The following is a 12,014-nucleotide window of genomic DNA, read 5'->3' on the forward strand; positions in this document are numbered from 1 at the left end:
ATGGAGTAGGTGAGTCAAAGCAGTTATGCTAGAGTTGCAGATATGCTAAACAGTTTGTTCAGCTCAATTTCACAACAAGATGGTGACAGGACAAACCTGAGCGTGGGCATCCTCACATGAGTGACTACTGTATGGTGCTGCTTCCCAGTCACAGAATCACAGAATGGTAGGGGTTGGAAGGAACCCCCAGCTAAAGTAGGTCCTGCTAAAGCAGTCCATACAGCCCCAAGCTCCTCCTTCAAGTTACATACGAATACATGTTAAAAAGTCATACCTTGCAATAGAAGTTTTTTCACAGATAGAAGCATGGGCATACTGATCATGTATTCTAAGTATACCTTCTGTGGGACTTTGTATTCCCATTTGAGCTACTAGGAAAGCACAGATGGTCTTTGGAAAACATGGGAAACTGAGATTATCTCTGGAGATATTTGTTTTATAGCAGATTGTTGCCTGTGTAAGCTGTCCCCGTTGACTGGTGGACTATGTCATTTAAACTGGCTGACTGGATGAATTAAAGCACAAAGGTACAAAATTATTTGAATAAGCTTTGCCTGAGGAATTACACACACATACACACACTCCTCCATCCTATAAATGCATTAAAAGACTGGGATGTAGAAAGTCATTGTACAGAAGTGAAAGAAAAAGCTGTAATTTTTGAAGAACAAACCCAAGTGTAAGGAGGCTAAAGAATGATGAGCAGAGTCTGAGTATGGATTAATTTCCTGTGCTGTCCTCTAGGTGATAAAAACAGTTCCTGAATAATCAAGGAAACATTGCAAATTAAGGAAAAGCTAAGGGGGTGGGTATAGATGTACTGGAAATGCATCACAACTTGGATGTTTATGAAAAGACCTAATTCATAATCACAGAATGGAAGGGGCCTCTGAAGACCATCTAGTCCAAACCCCTGCTAAAGCAGGTCCACCTAGATCAAGTCACACAGGAACACATCCAGTCAGGTTTTGAAACCTCCAGAGGAAACTCCACAACCCCCCTGGGCAGCCTGTGCCAGGGCTCTCACCTTCACAGGAGAAGCAGAACTTCCTGTGTTCCAGTTTGTGCCTGTTACCCCTTGTCCTGCCACAAAAAAAAAAGTCTTGCCCAACCTCTCAACACCCACCCTGTAGGTATTTATAAGTGTTGATAAGATCCTCCCTCAGTCTTCTCTCCAGGTTAAATAGCCCCAGGTCCTGCAGCCTTTCCTCATCATCTTTGTAGCCCTCTGCTGGACTCTGTCTCGAACTGGGGAGCCCAAAACTGGGCACAATAATTCCTGTGCCAGAAGGCCAAATTATGCTTTACACTAAAACAAAAAGGAGTCATGTACAGAAAAGTGAGCATCAAAACCAGAAAAGATAAAGAGTAATCAAACTGGGAAGGAAAAGATCACTTGAATAATTGCAATGTGTGCTTACATAACGGTAAGCATTAAGCGTGCTTGAAAAAACCAACCAAAAAAACACCACTAACAAAGCCTCCCCAAAACAGCTCCCCCCAGGAAGCTTCCCCCCCAAAAAAACCCAGAAGACCCGGCCACTTGCAGTAGATTAGATATTCTGAAGCACTGAAGTTCCAAACTTAAGTTGCACCAGTGCTGTGCCCATTGGCTTAAGGGTCTTGGATTGTTTGGTGAATGCTATCAGATATCCGCCCACCTTTGGGCGTTGTGATAACCCTGGAGAAGAAAGCCATCTGTGATAGGTTGTTTTATAACTCTGTGTTCAGTGATCTTTCCACTCTCCTAACATACTCCTTGACCTTGCTTCCTTCCCTAGTTCACATTTTCTGACTCCTCTTCCATTTGTCCGTGCTGTCCTCTCTTTAATCACTCTTCGACCTTCTAGATAACTTCTACTGCTTGGCATTGCTATTTGCTCTTATCAGGTCAGCCAGGCTAAAAGGAGAAAGCACAAGTGCATTACCAGAGCCTGGTACCGTTTTATGACACTCCACCAAAGCAGGAACAGCATTTGCTATCTATTCATTATGGCACAGCCTGAGTCATAGATGTACAAAGGAAGTATCTTTAATAGTACAAGTTTGAAGTGAGTCTCCCTGGCTAGATTTGCTTTAACTAATGAAGGCCAGGCTACTCTATCTGACTGTGATTAATGAAAGTCTTCCTGGGAATCCAGTTGTCTCGTGTACTGCTTGTTGGGGACCAGTCCTGGCCGATAAAGCCCCTGAATGGTGAATGGTCATTGTCTATTAGGATTCTACGCCAGTGGGCTCAAGTTAGTCCAGGAAGCACAACATCAAATGGCCAAAGTGATCATGAGGCAGTGCCCAAGCCTCAGGCATATCCTCCAGTCCTTGTTTAAATTAATTGTGCAGATGAACTGAGATGGCTGGCCTCTCACACAGTCTGTGAGGCTTCATTCCACCCCTAAGCAACTCCTGTAAGATTAGTCCCTCTGATTTCACCAGCCTGTTTATCAATGTGTATCTGCCAGCAATCCAAACATGTTCAAGCCTGCTTTCTTGAGAGCAGTGTGCTCAGTAGATGTTTGTAGACCACAGAACAGCCTTTCCAACACTAGTACCGACCAAAATGATAAAGTCTCCACTCATTCTTTCCCTTGTTCCAGGAAGACCCACGTGGAGTTTCCCTCTTCTCTGCAGACTTGATTAGTGGCGGTAACCGTTCCTACCTCCTTGTCCCCTTCCAACTCCATCTGCTGTCCTAACCTGCTGACAAAGTTTAGAGGCTCACATCTGCTCATCAGTGTGGCATTGGTCTTCCAAGCCATCTCCAACTGCATGTGGACAGATCTTCTGATTTCATTCTGTAGGCAACCATAGCATGCTCATCCCAAAACACAAGTTAACCATTTGATTCACTTGGGTACAATACCAAGAGAAGAATCCCAGACATACCTACTCTAGTGAAAATAGCCTAAGATTTTCTATGTTAAGTAAGTGTGAGAAGTTGTGGAGGATCAGAAGTCTTTCCTTTAAATACTTCTAAAATTTTACTGCTCAGCTGTTTCTAATTCCAAGTGATAATAAATTATATATTGAAATGACCATCAGCTTTCAGAAGCACTGATAGGCCAATAGTTAGGAGCTAATTTACGGACCCGAAAAGCTCCTGTAAAATAGAGACATTACTCAGCCTAGAGTAATTCTGGCCACATTCTTCAGATACCCATCTGAGACTGACAGAATTCAAAGGTATCATCTACACTTATTAAATCATGTAGTTGTCCTTAGAGAGGCTGAAATCCACCACAGAAGTGCCAGCCATGCAGAGTGATCCATGGCAAGTGCAGATTCGACCTCAGGGCTTCTTGGGTCCAGAGGCAGACTGGCAATCCTGTTATCTGTTTCTCAGGCTCTCTCAGGGCAAACTCTTCTATCCTGCATGGCATTGCATTAGCGTGTGCTGCAAACATACCCTCTGTGCCTTTCCAACAGTCAAAGGAGATAAATGTTTCACTTTCCTATCTTGCATATCTGGTGAGAACACACAGGAGATCCTTGGCACTTGTATATTATCAGCCCCACACAGGTGAGGAACAGCATATGACAGTGTCAGTTGCACTGATGCTGTTATCAGGGATAGGAACCCCTTGTTCAGCATTTCAAGTAGTAAAACACCGATGCCCAGTTCCAAGAAAGACTTATTACCCCATGTGCTAATTCAGTTTGCAAAAGGGGAGTGGGTGGTGGTGTCAGCCTACCTTCAGAAGCCCTAACTGGTGCCTATTTGTACCTTGTACCCTAATACATTTATATTTTCTTGTGATTTATTAAATGCTTGTTAAGGCTATGTGTGTAAAATAAAATCCATCTTTCAGCTGGCAGGTATTTGTCTCACCCTTGATCTCCTCCACATATGTCTTGGTTTAACCCCAGCTGACAGCTGAGCTCCCCACAGCCACTCGCTCACTCTCCTTCAGTGGGATGGGGGAGAGAATCAGAAGTGTAAGAGTGAAAAAATTCCTGGGTTAAGGTAAAGACAGTTTAATAGGCAAAGCAAAAGCCATGCACGTAAGCAAAAGCAAAAGAAGGGATTCATTCTCCATTTCCCATGGGCAGGTAGGTGTTGTTCAGGGCAGCAGGGCTCCATCACATGGAATGGCAACTTGGGAAGACAAATGCCATCACTCCAAATGTCCTCTCCCCTTCCTCCTCCTTCGCCTAGCTTTTTATGCTGTGCACGATGTGGTACAGTATGGGACATGCCTTTGGTCAGTTAGGGTCAGCTCTCCCAGCTGTGTCCCCTCAAGCACCGCTTAGCAGTAACTAAAATGTCCCTGCCTGATCAATACTGTTTCCAGCACAAATGCAAAATACAGTCCTATGCTAGCTACAGTGAAGAAAATTAACTCAATCGCAGACAAAACCATCACACCAGAGACTGGTGCTAAAGTTGAGGCTGGATGAAAAACAAGGCCACTTTTGTTTGACTGTGAATAAAAGCAAGGGGGAAAAGAAAGGAAAAAAAACACCAAAAAAACCAAACCCACAATCACTGGAGTCCTGAGAGTCTTCCAAAGCATTTTACTGTCTCCATCACTCTCATAAAGAAAACAAAGAAAAGTTCTCTGGGTGTTTGCTGCAGTTCTCCAATAAATACAGTTATTTTATTTACAGCAGCACAGGGAGGCTTAGAATATTTTCCTGGAGGTCTATGTGTAGCCCAAGGCAAGACAGAGTAATTCAAGGATGATTCATCAGGGTAATTCCTTGAATGTGTTATCACTTGCTATCAGCAAGTTAACTTCTGCTTGCTCTTAAGTGCAGAAATAACTGTCTCTTTTCAGCCAACAGTACTGGGTAAAGGTCCAGACAGCAATAATACTTGAACCCTGGGTTGAGTTTATAAACCATGTTAGATCACTGGTGTCGAGATGCAGTGCCACAAGGAAGAGCACAGATTTTGAACACCATCATTAGCCCAGAGCATGGCTGGACTGTGATATGGGGCTTGTAACCTCCTAAAAATAAAAAATTTGGCCTTGACATAGTTTTTATTCCACCAGCTTCAGCATCTATCTCAACCACTCTAGTCCAGCCCATGCCAACATACATCTATTGGCACAATAAAAGTGAATTCATGAGACACAATCTACGCTGCAAGACATGCCTATTTTATCTCCAGCAGATTAAGAATGTGTCAGCATCCTCATTCAAGACTTCCACTTGGTGAAAGCAAATGCAAGAGCCATGCCCTCGGAAATTCTAGGTAAAATACCGTACGCATTCAGCAGGACAGATTCTGATAGAAATGGGTAGTTGTTGCAGAAAGACTGGTCTTTATACCATCATGCTAATAAAACAGTACTCCAGAGCAGTTCCTCTCACCACAAAAAGTCACCCAACTGTACTTGTGGTTTAGGATTGAAAACTGAACCACTCTGCTAGTCCTGACTGTAAATGTGAGCCTTCACAGGAATCTTTTTCTTGTGGGAGGAAAGCCCACAGGCCTTGGCAAGTAGGAGTGTTCAGGAGTTAAAGGGCAAATTTGGTAGTTGAACGTCCATTAAAAGCACTACTCAACTTCATTAAAAATTAGTATTTCCAACAGCTTCTTACACATGAAGGTAATACTCAGTTAATCAATTTCTACTAATTCAGAATAGTTACATTCTCAATCCAAGCATTTTCCTGCCTTACAAGTTGGAATTTAGGCACCTAATTTGTGCTGACTCCCAAATCTGTTTGAAATACCTGCTCTTCTCTTTGCCAAATTTGCTCCAGCACTTTGCAGGACTCAGAACAACAGCATTAAGGAACATCTTTCTGACTATATTTTATTACCACATCTTGCAACTATAAGTGTCAAAAAAACATGTGAAGATTCCCCGGTGCCTCACAGGTCCCAAAACCTGCTACTCTGCTGCTGCCTTTTATATACACATAATATACACATAGATACATACACACCCCCACCCCCTCCCCTTAATACACTTTAAGGCCATGTGATTATATAACTGTCTTTGTATAAAGGGGTAGCTTTTTTAGTATTACAAACAACTTTGTGACTGGAGAAGCTCCTGAGGATGAAGCAAGGCTCTATAGCCCCTCAGTGCAAGTCAGCCTTCGTGTCTGACTACACAGAAAACTGCCCTGCTCCTAAATTATTGATACATCAGAGAGAAATGTGAAAGTGCTGTCAACATAGCCTGGTGTTGTGCCACAAGAGATATGAATGGGAGCTTGGCTTTGTAACATGTCTTCTAGTCTATAAGCATTCACGGGAGTTGTTTATACCCCAGTGGTATTCTAACCCAGATCCAGTGTTTTGGGTACTGTTGGCATTTATGAGTGCTTTCTTGGTTGCTGCCTAGTTCTGTGGAAACCACTTCTGGGCTAAAACTTCAACAGATGGCCACATGCAGAGCCGTGAGGTTGTTGAAGGTGCCAAGGGGATGTGCAAGGCTGCCTAGCCTACCAGCCACCTTGCACATGGCCTCATCAGGATGACTCCCCATCTTTTGGGCTTTGGAGTGGTATTTTTGTTGTCAATGTGGGATTTTTCCTTTATTTTCTTGATTGCCTGATCTGGGGCACACACATCTAATGCTCTTCTCAGAAGCCTAATGGGAAAAAAAGGCATCCACCAGCTGCCTGTTATGCCCGTAGCCCTTAAATTCAGCAACCTAAATTCTTATCTCTTCCACTTAGAGCTTTTGAGCCAGCCCTAGGCTGAAGACACACAGGTTGCCTCACTGTCAGATCAAGTCCCTGAAGTTAACCATAACATAGTCTTTGTCAACTCTATTTTGTTTCTGTAATCCAGAATACATTTTTAATTCAGTGAATGCATTTTAAGTGAAAAGCTTTTAAGGTGACAAACAACAGATTATGATCCTCCAGCAGATCAAGACTTTTGTTACAGTAATCTTTTCTTCCCATTTATCTTGGCATTTGTTTAGAACAGTAGTGCCAGTAAGTGACTGACTCTCAAATGATTTGGTCAGAACCTGTCCTCATCTACCAACAAGTTGCTTCTAGCTATTTATTCATATCACTGTTATCCATCAGTTTTTCTACTCTTCTCATGAGCTGTGCTGCCAGCTATCAGCCCTATGTGGCATAACCCCAGCCCAGTCCATCCAGAGGTCTGCCCAAACAGAGACTATCTGAACTTCCCCCAAATCTCCACTATTTCAAAAAAAATCCTCACTCTGAAGAGAACCCTTATTCTTTTCTGCCATAGTACAACAGGTTCAGACCAACTAACCAGGGCTAAATGACAACAAAATTAAACACTTACCTCCTCATTAAACAGCCACAGTCTGAGGCTTTGTGTCTCCAAGACCATCCTTGCCTACCCTGAATTAATCTTCAGACACTTAAATACAAAGCAGCTTCTGGCTGATGCCCTTAGACCAGAAGCTGTCTGCCTATAGTAACGGTGTTTTATCCTTCAGTCACTTTTCATCTGTTTTCAATTACTTCCTTTTCTCTTTAAATTATCCCCAACTGTGCTCTAGGAGGCCTGATTTAACTATTTGAGATACTTTATGTCTGTAAATCAGTTTCATCCTTTCTAAACCGAAAAGGTTTTGGGAGAAGGAAAAGTTCCCCAGACTACCTTGGAATAGTGTTCATTTGTAACTACATAGATATTAGGTAACATTTTGAGTATTTGTTTATTTTTTTTTTTATTTCTACTTTGTATGTGTGGAAATACATGTGGTTATTAAAAAAAACCCCAAAGAACAAAGGCTGCTTGCAGTATTGTAGCCAGTTAACCCACTAGTCATTTGCAGACCTAAGTCTAAGAAGAGCCCATTGTATAATGTTCACATTCGGGCACAGGCATGCTTTGAAAAGTGCCCTACAGAGGCCAGTGCCAATGCCTGCTCCTGTGGTGAGTGAGGCACCCAGCCCAGATGAAGCAATTTAAACATTTTCTGCTATTTGCTTCTAGGAGATGTTAACAGATGGTGGTGAAATGACCCTCTCAGGCTGGTTGGGTGAGGAATTCATCCTCAGCACTGTGAAATTTTCCATTAACCATAGTCTGCTGTGTTGAAGATGCTGTTTGTATGCTGGAACAATTCTGCCATCCAATCTCCCTTGTCACCTTCTAAAAGGCTGCTAAATCCTTTAAATGCTAAATTTGATGTGAAAGCAGAAAGTGTTCACTCTCTAGTGAGGAATGAAGCATTTTGCAAAACTGATCTGACGTTTTGGTTTCAATCTGCTCCTGAGCAAAAGAGAGGGGAGCCCCCTCTGAGCTCCCTCTACATACTGCCCCATGCCTGAGCTAGCCCCAGTCCCTGAGTCCTGGTGGCCAAACCTCAGGTCCTGGTGACCAAACCCCTGGGAACTTGGGTGCTTCCAGGACCTGACGGCTCCACCACGCTGGTGAAGGAAGTGCGAGGCCTGCTCCACAACACATCTGGCTGTTGCGTCCTGCCAGATCTCCCAAGTGACAAGCAATAGAACAAGAGGAAATGGCCTCAGGTTGGGCCAGGAGAGGTTCAGGCTGGATATGAGGAGGAATTTCAATACCAAAAGGGTTACCATGCATTGGAACAGGCTGTCCAAGGAGGTGGTGGAGTCGCTGTCCCTGGAGCTGTTTAAGAGACGAGTGGATGTTGCGCTTGGGGAAATAGTCCCGTGGTTGATAGGGCTGAGACAAAGGCTGGACTCGAGGGTCTCAAAGTTCTCTTCCAGCTGAAATGATTCTATCTCCCAAATCTCCACTGCCCTACAAGTGCCCTAACACACAAAAGGTGTTATGTTTTGCTTTTGTGGATGCTTTGCCTGAGCAATCCTTCCAACTCTTACCAGCTCAGGTTTTTGACCCAGAACAGATTCTGTGGTGCTATCTATAGTGTCCCTATAGTAAGATTTTTCATTGGTTGAACCTCTCATTAATTACTCTCCTTCAGAAATTGCCTTGTGATGAAACAGATTATGAATTAAGAGTGACAAAACCTGAGGAAACATAGCTTCAAACATTCCTCCTCATACAGCGTGGCAGGTCTTCCCCTGGAAGACAGTGATGCACAGCAAGCCGATACAGCGTAAGAAAGCCCCAAAGCTTTACACTAAACTGTAGTATGCTCTAATTCATCACTTTCTCCTGTTACACATGGCTCAGTCATCTTAAGAGCTCTTAAAAGTTGTCTTTCAGGGCTTATACCTCTCTGGCTCACATCTAAGAGAGGCAGCTGAACTTCACTTGGGAATAAGTTAGTTTTACTGACAGAGGAAGAGTGGTTGTGTTGCTCTCAGGAAATAGCCATGTCCATCACAGGACAACTCATTGCAACAACAGAAGACCACTTAACAAGCAGAATCTCCAAATTCATCAGTAACCAGACCTCTCATTCTCTGTAGGGGCTAGTGATGACCACTAATGACTCACACAATTAATCTGTCCAGCTATTTTCAGTTACTGATTTCAACAGTATTGTTTTCCTAGCTGTATGTATCTCAGCTTTACAGTCACAGGTGTCTGGTTACTTTTTCATATGGGTCATTCTTCCAGTTGAAAATATATGTCCTGTATTCACCAACATGCACTGCTTGCATCCAACACATTGGTCCCTGTGTGCATGTACCTGAGGAGAGGCAGCCTGGCTGCCATCCTGCAGAGAGAGAGGAGTCTCCTCCCTCACTCCCCAAGCAGTGCCCAAGATGAAGTCCTGCGATGCTTTTCCCGGATTGCTGTCTCTCCTCAGCAACCTCAGTGAATGCTTTGATTCCACTTTACTGGGGGCTCTTTTGAGATTGTGAATATACAGCTGGTGGTCTCCTACTAGACTAGGAGGTGTGGACAAGAGGTGCTCCATCACATCCATGACCAAGAGGTACCTAGAGAGAGACTGCCAGCTCCATGAGCCTGGGCTTAGGATGCCTTTCTGGGCTCATCAGGCATCTTGTTTTACTCCAAAGTAAGTAAAATGGATTCCTTGCCCTGCATTTCCAGCATGTGTAGAAATTGCTGAGGATGAATCCAAAATGATCTCTGTCTGATGTATACAGGCAGTCATTTAAGCACTAGGTCCAGCCTGTCATCCAGCCCCAATATCAATTTTGCCTCATCCGACTCCTAGAAGTCCTGCCCTGTTTCGAAGCTCTGTTCCTCCATCCCCACTCGTGCTCTGTGATTCCTCAACCCCCAGCACCCCAAGCTTGCACAGTGGGAGAGGGAGGGAACAAAACCAAAACGTGGTTCCCTGTCCCTCTTTTCCTCAAGCTGGGAGAACATCAGCTCGGGGATTCCATGTTTTAGCAGCATTGGCATGTTTGGGGGGAGGGGAGAAGAGCTGTCCCAAGCATACAGAACTAAAGGCAGAGATGGGATCCTATTGAGCCCCAGTGAGCTGCTTGAGATCTTTTTCCCATGCCTTTCCTTTTTCCCCTCCCTGTGAGAGAGGTGTCAGCTCGGAGGGCAGTGAGGACATGCCCAGCCTGGCCAAAGGCAGCAACGAGGCCAGGCAGATTTCCCCAGGACACAGATAGACCTCTTAAGCTTCTTTCAACTTCCAGCATACAAGCCCATGACATCTCAGCCATTGTGCTGCCTCTTTCATCATAAATGCTCCCTATGTCACACCCGTCCTCCAGCAGGGGCCAAGGGACGCTCAGTACTTCATGGGTGGATGTGGCCCTGTGCTTCCTACTCTGCTGAGGTGCACTTGGCACCGTGTTCTGGCACAGTCTGTGAGGAGGACACAGAAGCTATTCTGATAGGTACCTTTAAGAATATCTTTTAAGGCAACATAGCTGGAAGCAACAAGCAAGATTCAGTGCCATAGGTTTATACTATGCAGCAACAGCTTCTGCTGGTGACCATTTTCAATCCAGTGCCTGAGGCCGTTGCATTAGTCAGTTAAAACAGGGCTTAATGTTATCCTAGTTGACACGTGCACCAATTTTCCTAATGTCAATTAAGATTCCATGTTGCCTAACCAAAGGCAGCATTTGGTCCATAAATCGCTTGCATGTCCTGTAATTTATGCTTCTTGCACTGTTTAAAACCCCCAGTCTATCAACTGTGGTATTGGTTGCAAAATATCTTATCCTGTAATTACCCTGATTATGCCATGATAATGTGTCCTTAGACATTGAGCCATGTAAAAAGATTGATACACCCCAAAAGTGTAAATGGCAATTAGGGTATTTCATCAGGTGCTGAGTAAGACGGAATGTTTGTGACATTTTAATGCCAGCCTTCGCTCTGCTTTTGCATCTTGTGGAGGCAGTTGGGTCTCAGCTGTTAGGGTAAACTTGCTTAAGGACAGATCTGTGAAAATCAGTATCATTACCATCCAATATGCAAAGCAAACACTCAGCTCTCTCGTATGAATCAGGCGTTTTCTTTGAAGTAGAATTGTAATAAAGGGACTAAGATCTGTCAGATGTTCGCTGTAAAACTATCATGAGTGGATTTACATGGACCATGTCATGCCTTTGTCATGTGGCAACACCAGGATCTGCCATTAGCTAGAGAAAAAACCATCCAAATGCAGTTAAAGCTCTTGCATGGAAGTGTAGCCTGCTGCAGTAGTGCAGTTAAAGTGTGGCCTGACATACTCTGGTGTGTGTACACAGCGTATCCTTCCTGATGCTGCTCTCGAAACTCTGGGGTTTTGCTCAGTACAATTTGCTTTTCATTTTTAACTGACTGGATGAGATCCTTTGCTATTGTGTGTTGGTTAAGCTATTGCAAATGGTACCACACCAGTCTGCATCCCCGGATAATTTGCTGTAAAGCAAGAAACAGCCCTTCTCAATGGCACAGCCAGCAGCTGTCCTGGAGACTTGACTGTGTGCCCAGCGCTTCATGGTCAGCTGAAGAAAGAGACAGACGATGAAGCATTTAAAATGTATTTCTGACTAGTGAGAACTCCTCAGAGCAGTAGGCTGCTGCAGTTAAATGCAGCGTTATCAAGAACTTGGAACTGGGGAAAGTGAATGTGAAGCTTCAGCAGAGGGCAAAAAAGTGCAGGAGCACCAGAAGGAGCTGTGGGCAACATGGTTGAGTTGCAGAGAGGAAGATGACTGAGCTTAGTCACAGGAGCAACTAGGCAATT

This window comes from Colius striatus, chromosome 3 (genome assembly GCF_028858725.1).
Source record: "Colius striatus isolate bColStr4 chromosome 3, bColStr4.1.hap1, whole genome shotgun sequence".
Lineage (NCBI taxonomy): Eukaryota > Metazoa > Chordata > Aves > Coliiformes > Coliidae > Colius > Colius striatus.